General features: G+C 43.9%; 1 long non-coding RNA gene across 1 annotated transcript; it reads right to left on the reverse strand.

Annotated features, from left to right (window-relative positions):
- Nucleotides 1-428: 428 nt before the first annotated feature.
- LOC128076231 (uncharacterized) lies at nt 429-11,012 on the reverse strand. Its single transcript, XR_008204287.1, has 6 exons — nt 10,806-11,012; nt 6,371-6,502; nt 5,921-6,038; nt 4,318-4,489; nt 1,373-1,592; nt 429-573 (listed from the first exon to the last, which is right to left on the reverse strand). It is a non-coding gene; the product is annotated as an uncharacterized LOC128076231 (long non-coding RNA).

The raw sequence follows: 11,012 nt of genomic DNA on the forward strand, positions 1-11,012 counted from the left end.
AAAGAGGAAGACATTCTTCAATAGCTTCTAAAATGACTTTTGCTCCCTTCCCTAAAATGTTGCAACATAAATTAGGGCAGATATGGGTTGCTAAAGGAAGCTCCTTTGTCCCCGCTATGTTAGAAGAAAGAAATAATTGTTGGCTTTCCATCAGCCAGCAGGAGAAGCGGCTGAAGTGCCATGCCAAAAGGATTAGCACCTCTCTGTGCTTCTTTGTGGACAGCTATGATCTGCTGTTCTCCAAGTCGGTGTTTCTTTATTATGGCACGTATCAAAAGAACACCATTCATTGTTTAGAATATGCTCCTTATTTCACATCAGAAAAGGGAAAATGATAGGAACACAAGGGCTCAAAGTTTGGAAGATGAAAAGGAAAGCACAATAAAGACAGTCATCTGAGCTTACGAGACTCTGACATGTCACAGCTGTAAGCACTGAATCATCTCCCTGGTATACCTTGTGAACCACTTCCACTTCAAAAATAAAAATAAAGCGCCAGGTTTCTTTATGTTCTTGACAAAATCTGCAGTGCATGGCATTGAGCTGTGTTGCATTATTTCCCCTACAGGTGACCTGGGAGGGATTTTAGAAAAAAATCAATTTCTGTTTACCTTTATATGTTCCTTTACAATGGATAAATAAAGTCTGAAGGATCCTTCCCTCCCTCAAAATCTCCTCCTCACTCACTGCCATCAATCTATTTTATTTCTCAGTGGCATTACAAGCACTGGATGCAGTCTCACACCTGTATATGAGCACATCCCCAAGCCTCTGCCAGCAGGTTTCTGGCTGGAAACACCTGCCTTAATATTGAAAATTCCAATGATAATACATTCACCACATCCCCCAGCAAAGGATTCCAATGTTGAGCACCCCTGATGTGAAAAATGTACCTTTTTGCCCACACATTCCTACATCAAGGAATTGGGCTACATTATGTCTTTCTTCACCAGACCAAAGAACATTCTATAATGAAATATCTGCTCCTATCTAAGTAGGTGCAAGCTGCGAGCATCCAACATGTTATTTTGCTCGATCAAAAGATGCCTACCAATGCCTTATCTGCTCATGGCTGCTGCGAGCTGGCTGTAGTGCTCACCAGCACTGCAGCAAAAAGCAATCTAATAATTCCCTATTCTGAATGAATGCTACTGGCTGGCAGCCTTTCCAAGTATTAAGAAGGTGCTAAGACCTCAGTCATTTACCATCAAGCTTTGCACCCACGCACAAGAGCAGGGAGCCAGGAAGGTTTACTCAGTTGGGTGGTAGGCAGGCACACACAGATCCTGAGTCCCCAGTTTTCCCATTGACCGCCATCTGCTGCTCTCTCATTTCTGCTAGAGATAAGCAAGTTACAGCCAATGAAACCTACCAGCTGTCTCTTTTACCATTGGGCTGCACCTTCCTTTGGGATCTGAGCTGTCCACATTCCACGTACTGCTCCCCACCCTGCTGCCTTGCCCAGATGTTCAGCCTCATAGCCCTGTCCTACTCCCAGAGACAAGTCATTGATCAGGTACATCCAGGCCTCCCCAGTTTTGGTTTCAGTATGAATTCATCTCCTTTAGTCCAGTTGGCAACAAACAGGGAACCTGCAAGCACAGACACACTTGTCCTCATGCCCTACAAAGCAGAGCTGCAGGGAAGGGCCCAGTGGCCACTGGCTCACTAGCCCAGGGCTGCCCACAAAGCACACAGGAGTCCCGTGGGTGACAGGCTGAAGGGGTTCTGAGAGCCAGAACAAAGCCCAGAGCACTAACTATCTAACTGGTAATTACTTTCTGGTGAAGACTGAAAAATGGGTCATTAAAACCATATTAAACCGTTTTCATTAATACAAAAACCTGATTTACATTTTTTTTTCCCACAGAGCCATTATGCTCCAAACGCGCTGCACGGATGATTTGTTTAATCACAACCACATGGAATAGCAATTTTAAGGGCCTGTGACAATCACTTTTTTTAACCAGGAAACCTGGTTTGCAATAATTGTCATGTTTTCTGTTAGCCACCCTTCCCACTGCTGTCATAAAGCCGCTCCTTTCTACACACGTTGCCTTCCTAGTTGCACATAAAAGCACCACAATCCACTGATACAATTAATAACACTGAATATTTAGGTCAACGCCAGTTCTATTAATTTTATCTCTTAAAGACTCGCACATTTTCTAAACAAGTCTAGCCCTTTGGGGGGTTAAACTGTAATTTGCAGTCTGGTTGCGAGTCCCTATCACATAATAGATCAATTAGGTTGAACACTCTAGTATATTAATCTTATTCACACATAGTAAAGGCAAATATGGCTAATTACTGTATTACAATATTGCCTGCTTTTCCCAAATATGTATTAAGGAAGAGGAATTTATTATATTGAACCATCAAATAAAATTATCTTGATATTAAACTGACAGTGAAGATGAATGCTTGTACTAATCCGTTTCATTTTCCCTCCTAAATCAATATCCATTGGAAGATCTGTTTATTGTTACTAATGCGTTGGATTTGCAAAAGGAACTTTCATGTCAAGAACTCAGCAGCTCCACTAAAAGCACAGTTTCTCTGTCATGGCATTCCGTGAAACAGAAACACAATTTCTTTTGTCATATCTATCAGCTCTGTATTTGTATTTTCAGGTTATGAATTCATGGGTATGATTTCCATGACTGCAGAGAAAGGTAGGTCGCTATCCAAGCCTATTTTCTGTGCCTCTCCCTGCAAACTTGCATGGCCAGAGGGGTTGTCTCTACAACAGAAATGAACACAGTTTTCAAAACTACCAAGTTGATAGAGACTGGACTGGTCAGTGGAAACAAGGAAAAGTCATGGCTAGCACTAAGTCTCCCCCAGGCAAGCTGAAGTGAGCCTCAGTAAGATTTGTCCTTAGCTAGAATCTGCTAATTAACGAATGCAGACAATTCCATCCATGGGCTCGTAATAAAATGGGACAGAAAAGTACTGCAAGAAGTCACCTAGTCTGCCTCAAGGCACTGTGAGAAAATGAGCTTAAATACAACTACATAACCTAGCAGAGACCTAATTCTGCTCCCTGTTCCATCACTGATCCTCCATGTGACCAAATCGCTTCCTCTCATTCCCCACCATGGCAACTTCCCCCAGCCCTTCTCATTGAGTTCCCACTTGAGACCCCAGAAGGCAGGAATTCCCCCTCCCGCCTGCACGGCACCTACACAGCGGGGCTCCACGGGAGCCCGTGCTTTAGGCATTGCTGTAGTCAGATGTTACACACTATTAGTAGCAGAGACGGGGTACGAATTAAAAGGATGGCTGTGCTTAGTGCTTCCTTAATGCTTTGCACATTCGGATCTTCCAGCAACAGTTCACAAGCTGTGAATTTGTTAAAGTGGAAACCAGGCCAATAAAAATAAAGACAAAAAATAATCTCAATGCTTTGGCTGCTGCTGCAGAAGTCTTGTATGAAACACCTGACAAGAATGCAGAGATTCATTTGCCTGTATAACAGACAGTAAACTCAACAAAAGAATGTGTGACAAAAAAAAAAAAAAAAAAAAAAGGAAAAGGTGCTATTTCCTCTACTCTGCTGCAGCATATGGAACAGCTCGGATCCCAGACTCATTCTGTGGGACAGCACTGAAAACAGGTTCTTCAGCAGTGTTTACACTAAGCACCTACGCATCCCAGAAGCCAGGCACTCCGAGACCCACTGCACCACATGGAACATGATGGTGTGTGATTATTTATACAGTTCCAGATCCAGGCACACTCCCACATACAGGAAAGAGGCACAGCCATGGAGGACGCAGGAGCCAAACCGTTGATTTCCTGTCTTTGGCTGACATCACTGGTTTACTATTTGCTATTGGAAACCTCCTCACTTGGAAGCGTTTACCAGACTTCTCGTATCTCTTCCTTGCACGCCTTGAGAAGATAGGCTATTCTCAGGTGATCCACAAAATAAAATATTCCACAATTGATTCTGCTGAGAGCTTACACAGCTGCATGCATTATAAATTATTATTTCTGCCTTGAAAAACATTATTACACAGTCTGAGCCTACATTTGGTCACTTTCACTCACAGCTAGAGCTATTCCCAGCTAAAGCTGCTTCAAACATGTAGCAGATGCTTAAGCAAAGCTCATTTCTAGAGTTGGTCAGGAACAGTTTGGGTTCTTCTTCTCCCACCCACACAGGCCTTCAACATGAAACTGCACAAGTTAATAATATAACGTACATCATATGGAGTCAAAGTTGGAATTACTCATTCTGCGGTGGTAGCACAACCTGCAATAGGGTTATTGTCTTCATAGTGCCAGAAGTTCTAAAGGACACAGACTCACCCCATTCAGAACTGCAGCATTTGAAGCTTCCTGAAGACAGGAAGATTTCTGCCAAAGAATCTCCCAGACGTGAAGGATACATCTCTCACTTCCCAGAAACACTTCCACTGGGCAACAACCCTCAGAATGGGACAAAATGGCTGAAGGAACTGGAGCTGACCAACCTCCATCCCTGTCCAGGGTGAAGAGAGAAATCAGCTCCACAAGACTCATGTTTTCAGGCAAGAATATGCACTGTCTTCAACAGACAACTGCATTATGGGAACTCCAAAGTCATTCTGCAGCTGCAGGCACTAGGATAGGATTTGCTAATGCCACAACCACTAAGAACTAATTTTAGGTTTGTAAGCTTCTGCCTTGTTTGTATTCACTTGCATGTATTTCTTTTGCTTGACCCAAGAAGCCCATTTTACAGTAATGAGAGTCAGTGAGCACTGAATTCTAGAACCAGCCGAGTATGACAGCAAGTCCTTGACCCATAACAGCAAGTAGAGGTTTATGAGCTAGGTGTACCCCTTGGAAACCTAACTACTTTTGGAACTGCAAATACAATATCTTCAAAATGACTCGTCTGTGCTTTTACAATTGAAAACTCGTTGATGAAAAATATTACTTTGCAGGCCAATTGCTTGTGACTTAGGACCTTCAGGTCTCCCCTCCTATTATTATTATTTTTTTCCCTCCAAGGATAAACCAGGAAAGACACAGACATGCGACTTGTTGCTACTGGACATTCAAATGAGCTGTTTTCAGGATTTGCCTTTGTTCTGTAGAAGTTCTGCATTGCGTATTATTTATAAGTATGCAACCAGCCATCAGCACAGCAGGACGTATTTTTAAAGACTCCAGAGGAGTCAAGCATGTCAATAACAAGGAAATCAAAAGAGGATTCATACAGAACACATGAGATCATTTGGAGAGTTTCATAAAGTATTCTATAGAAGAAAAATTAACATTTAAAGGGAAGTTAAACTAACACAAGGATTTGTAAGGAACCGTAAGAGTTAATGCTCTCTCCCTCCATTAAGCACATCAGGAGTGTTCTTTTCCTAATGAGTTAACCTCTTATTATTCAAGTTTAATGGGGACACACTTGTTTAACCCTATAGCCTCAGGAGTCAGAATTTCTGGTGTTAATTATATGACATATACACAGACTTTGGTAGCAGTGTGAAATGGCAGCAACTACTAAACCTTGAAACTTGGAATCTTCAGCATGCCTTGGTCTGCTTCACAGATATACTTGAAAATTGCAATTCCCCACAATTCCAGCACACCCAGACCTTGTCCTCAGAGTAGGGCAGCAGGCAGCCAGCTTAGCACATACCTCTTTTCCTACACCTAGTTTGGCCACGTGCAAATTGAACAGGCACGGGGCTGCCAGGAGAGCGCTTCACAACCAGCAGGGCAATGTTGCCTTTCCTGTGTCAGGAAAGGGAAGTGATCCAGACAGATCTCACACCAGTGTAGAAATTCCACCGTGGACTACCAATTTTCACTCAGATGTATGCACAGCACTTGTGCTGTACTAAAACATCCTTACTTGCTTTGTTGTTTGCTTGCTTTGGTGTTTTGTGTTTCTTCTTATTCATGAAATTGTTACTTAGCACCAGGCTTCTCAGGAAGAGTGGGATCCACACCATAACAGGACCTCCAGCAACATTATAGACCTCCAGCAATGCCATAGCAGCTATTCCAGGGGATCGGGACCCAATACCTGCCTGATAAAAGAGCAAGGGCTACTATTGGGGCCTGCATCAGAAGAAAACAGCCCCTCATAAACCTCTTCTGTTACTTTTCACATCTGAAAAGGTGAGGACTTTGTAAACACAAAGATGCTCAGAGCCAGGGTTACCTCAGTTGTCCATCTGTCAGTTTGATGACCACACCGACCCAAAAGAATAAAATACCCATGATAGGTGTTTGAATATGTAGAAAACAGCCATAGCAGTTTTCTCAAAAGTCATTACCAAAATCTGAAGATTTTTGGTTTGGTTAACGGCCTAGTAGTCAGAAGCTGGAGACAGGAGCCCATGCAATAAATAGGATTTACCTTCAGTTTCATGATGCAAGGCACTGTTTCTTTAAACAGTGGCCAGCCAGCTGTTGTCTTTGGTGGCATCATGGATTCAGTATCTCCTCTCCTTCATTCTCTGCCAGATCTCAGATATCCAAAGGAAGGAGGCTATTTGTAGCAAAACAATAGTTAGCAGGAGGCAGAATCTCCACTTCATAATATGATGATCTAAAATGACAGCAGAGGAGGGCAAGTTGCTTCCAAAATGGGAGGTCGGGTTCAATAGCCTCCAGTACACAGCAGCACATAACTGAGCTCCTCTGGATCAGGGAAGAAGTTGTACTTTGATCTCTGGAAGCCAATCTGCACCCTGCAGTTGTACTCTTCTTTGCCATTTTAGGCTGTAGACAAAAATCACCCAGGAAAGCCAGCCAGAATAAATTTAGCACTCAAAGTCTGTTTCAATTCCAAAAGATGGAAGGTACACACAAAAGTCCCTTTTAATCAAACCAAGGAGATGTTTCTGGATCTGGAGAAGCAAAATTCCTCCACGTCCCTATCAGCATGTATCAAATCAGAGCTACAAGTCTAGAAACTCCTTCTTGTGACCATCACAAGAAGCTCTTGTATATCCACCCTCTTGCAGATCAGCTGAGTTGATAACCTGCTATATCTGCCCTGCATATTGCAATGAATAAATACACCAGTAATTAATAGCAAGTAAGATGATTTGCACTTCTGTAGGGTTTTCCTCCAAGGAGCTCGTTAATGGTACCACAGTCTTGCAACAGCCATTATTCTGCCATTGCACCAATACTCCTCTCCATCACACCCAGCAGTGAACTGCCACCTCCAAAAGCCCTGGGACAACCCATCAGGAAGCACAGGTTGATGCTGAACACCTGTGCTCAACCCACTGGGCAACACTTCAAGTGAAAAATGCCAATATCACATGGTTCCTTCCCAGCTGCCTTAGGAGTAATAATTGTTTAAATCCCAACATTGTGAGAGATGCAGGTTCCTTTCTGCTGTGCAATGCTATGGAAAAGACAAAGATTTTGGGGTAGAGGGCATAGTCAAGCACCAGAGAAAGTGGTTATTGCTAAATAATGGTACAGCCACGCATGGTTTGTGAACCATGGTTAATTTAATACCCACACATGCTCATTAGAGCTATTCATGCACCCACTGCAATCAGCTTGTTTACACACTTACCAATGACAACTTTCAGATTATTACTTTAATTAAGAAAGCCCCTTCATTCATTGGGATTATATTACCAAAACACTTTCTCTACTACTGGAGGAAAACAAGCACTTACTGGAAGACAGCAAGGTAGTGCAGTCACCACGCAGAGTTCATACCTTATGGGTCACTGCATTCAGTTCTTAAGCTCTGTCCTATCAGGAGCCCTGCAGGATCATTCTGGCAGGCTCTGGTGCTCTGAATATCTCCTGGGTATCCTATGCAGTGCATCACAGAAACACTGACACTCAGGAGTCCGTGTGGTGCCTCTGTGGTTACTGTCTCAACCCATGGCAAGAGCCACCAGTGCTCCACATCAGCCAGTGCTGCTCACTCAGGCCCACGTAACCACTGCAGCACCAACCCACTGTTGATTCACCTGTAAATGAAAGCTTAATTCGAGTTGCCCTGTTTTTAATCACAATAATTCCTTGCACATCTTGTTAGACACCAAGCTCACAACAAAACTGCTTGCAAGTTGGGCTAGATGACCTTCCCTATTACAGAGGAGTTGGACTAGAAGACCTTTTTGGGTTCCCTTCCAACTCAATCCTGTGATTCAAAGTTATCATCTGATCATCTTCAGTTTAGGCTGGAGCAGCATTCAGCTGCAAACGAGGAGCTGATTAACAACTGGTTAATTCCACCAGCAGTTCGTAACATCCTCAAGTGCTCTCTCTATGGCATATGTGCCATTATTTCCCAGGAGGGGATTTTAACATTGTTACCATTTTATAGAGCTAAAAAGGCTGCGTTAATAAAATACATAATTGAAATTCACCCCTCTTTTCACACAAAGAAGCTAAGAAACTTTTGTACTGTCTGTCCTAAATATCTTTTGTATCCTACAGTTATAGCAGTTCCCCCAAACAAGTTTGAAGCTGACACATAAATCAGTGTATTTCTTTACTGGCTATTTCTGTACAAGCAGACAAGTTAATCTAGGTTATGGCATCTGACTACAAAGTACCCTACAGATTGCTTTCATACATTTGCCAAATTCTTTCCAAAATGCTGCATGGAAGAAGTAATAGATAAAGAAATTAAACTCTGAAAAAAAAAAAAAAAAGAAAACACTATGAAATAATATTTGTCTGTATTTTTTTCCAGCTGACCAGTACTCCTGTGTTTTTTTTCCCCATGTATAGTTCCAATTTTCCAGTATAAATCTCAAAATGCACTTTTTTTTTTTCCAGATTAAAGCCTCTGTTAGTGACAGAAAGGAGGCTCTCTCCCACCCTCAGCAGACAGTGCAATAACAAGCTGTTGAAAGAAGGAACCTAAAATGAACTACTCTGAGAGACGGCACTCAGCACTGAGCAGGCGCAGCACAGTCTGGGTATGGGGAGGAGTGCTCCAGCCAGCCACCACTGTCTCTTCAGCCTGATTTTCCTCTATATTATCCAAGGATCATGCTATAAACTGAAATCCAGATGAAGCTAACCCGCCAGCTCCATCTTCTCCTTCTCTACAGATCGGTGCTCATCTTTAATGCTGACATGAAGGTCACTGAACTACCTGGGCAAGTTGAGCTCTGCTGCACCGAACCATGAGAGCACAGACTCAGCCAAAGGTGCTGAGATCAGCCAGGTCTGCTTTTTAGGGCCAGATCTGTCTCCAGGAAGCTGCCTAGACCTATTAGCTCTTGCCCAGAACCCACATAGATACTCAAAGCTCTTCTCACATCAAAGCTCTAAGCATCCATTCCTAGGATTGTCATGACCAAGTCATGGCCAAAAGACCAGGAGTCTTTTGACAGGAAAATCCTGCAGGGTTTCACTAACGCATAGAAAATAGATCATGATATATAATTTTGGTGCCATGGCTTGGACAAGGTGAAGAAAACCAGTCTGGTGGACAGAACAAAACAAGTACAACCCACATTCCACAAAAGAATGGATTCCACTGATCCAGCCTGCCCCTCTCAGTGCCAATGGGAACTCTGCCATCAGCTCCAATGGGATTAGTGCTCAGCTCTAGATAACTAGCTGAAGTGGAAATCACAGCACATGCATTGCAACTGAAGCCTCTGGAGCTGCAAGGCAAAAATAGAAAGCTTTGAGCCAACTCCTTTCTCCTGTACTCATCCTTCCTTCACCTCAAGCAAGCAAAATCCCAGCCACAAAAACAACCCACTTGCTGCCTAGTAGATTCTTGGTAATTGATGCTGGATTCCCGAGATTTACTAACCATGTTTAGATGTAAACAGAGATCAGTCTCCAGGCATGATCTCAGGCCTGCAAGGGGCAGACCAAGCAAGGCAGTTTGGCACTGATGCCCCCAAAACAAAGATAAACTCAGAGAAGCACGGCAGTGCTGACACAGCACTGGCACCAACGCCAAGTGCAGCAGCAAAGCTAAGAACCAACGAGCCTGCCCAGCATCAGAAAGGTTAGATGCTGCGAGCACTCGCAGTGTCCCAGATGTCAGAGCAGATCAGTGCAGGGGTAGCAAGGGTGCAGCGACCCTGGGTAGGGCTGGGTAACAATGCAGGGCACAGACAGAGCAGGGGCTGGTCATTAAAGCTTGAATAGGCAGAAAGGAAAAGGAATCTCCTAATCATTTCCTTTAGCCATCTCAGCTCCCCTCCCATCCCTTCCTCCCCCCTCCCGGCCTTTTGAAGATGCTTGCTAATAAGTGTTAACGAGTTGCCTGACAAAGGAGGAGGAGGGGGAGGGGGAAAACACTGGGGAGGAAAAAAAGGAACCAGACAGAGGTCTGGGAATACCATGTTGGATTCTGGATGTAAAGGATTCCTAGGACAGGACTCCCAGCTCCAGCAGGCCCATTTCAAGAGCTGACCTCGCTTGCTACTTTTTTATGTTCGTTGGGGTTTTTTTTGCACGCCACATCTCCTTTCCCTTCTTGCAGTCCACCTGGGATGTGCCTGCAGCCCACACACACCAGCTCACCATTGCACCAATGTCACTTCCTTCTTCAGCTTCACCACTTATTTTCTCCCTCTTCCTTTCCAACCTCTCTGATGCGGGCCAGGACACAGCTGCACACACTAAAACACCCTGTGCTGCCCTATGCACCCTGTCCTTTCTAGCAGCCCCAAGAACTTGATACTCCCACAGCCAGGCAAACACAAAACACTCTGCATTTTCCAATCACCTCTTACAGCAGCTGCTCCTCCCATTCTGAATGATTCACCATCTTAGCCAACTTTGCCTCATACAAACGACACCAAAATGCTGGTGTTTCAGTACCCCACAGCACTTACCATTTGCATGGAAGGACTGCAACTCCCACCTGAGCTTTCTTCTGAGTGCTGCTGTTCCCCTGCCCCAGTGGGAATTGTTCATTCAGTATTCCTCATCATTTTTGCACTGAACCAGCAGCTACAGAAGGTTGTGAGACAACAGAAAATCAGACCCAGCATCCTCCCCTGTGAGAATTTATCCCACGCAGGTTCTCTTACTGCTCCATG

This window comes from Tympanuchus pallidicinctus, unplaced genomic scaffold (genome assembly GCF_026119805.1).
Source record: "Tympanuchus pallidicinctus isolate F22 unplaced genomic scaffold, pur_lepc_1.0 scaffold13, whole genome shotgun sequence".
In the NCBI taxonomy this organism is placed as follows: domain Eukaryota; kingdom Metazoa; phylum Chordata; class Aves; order Galliformes; family Phasianidae; genus Tympanuchus; species Tympanuchus pallidicinctus.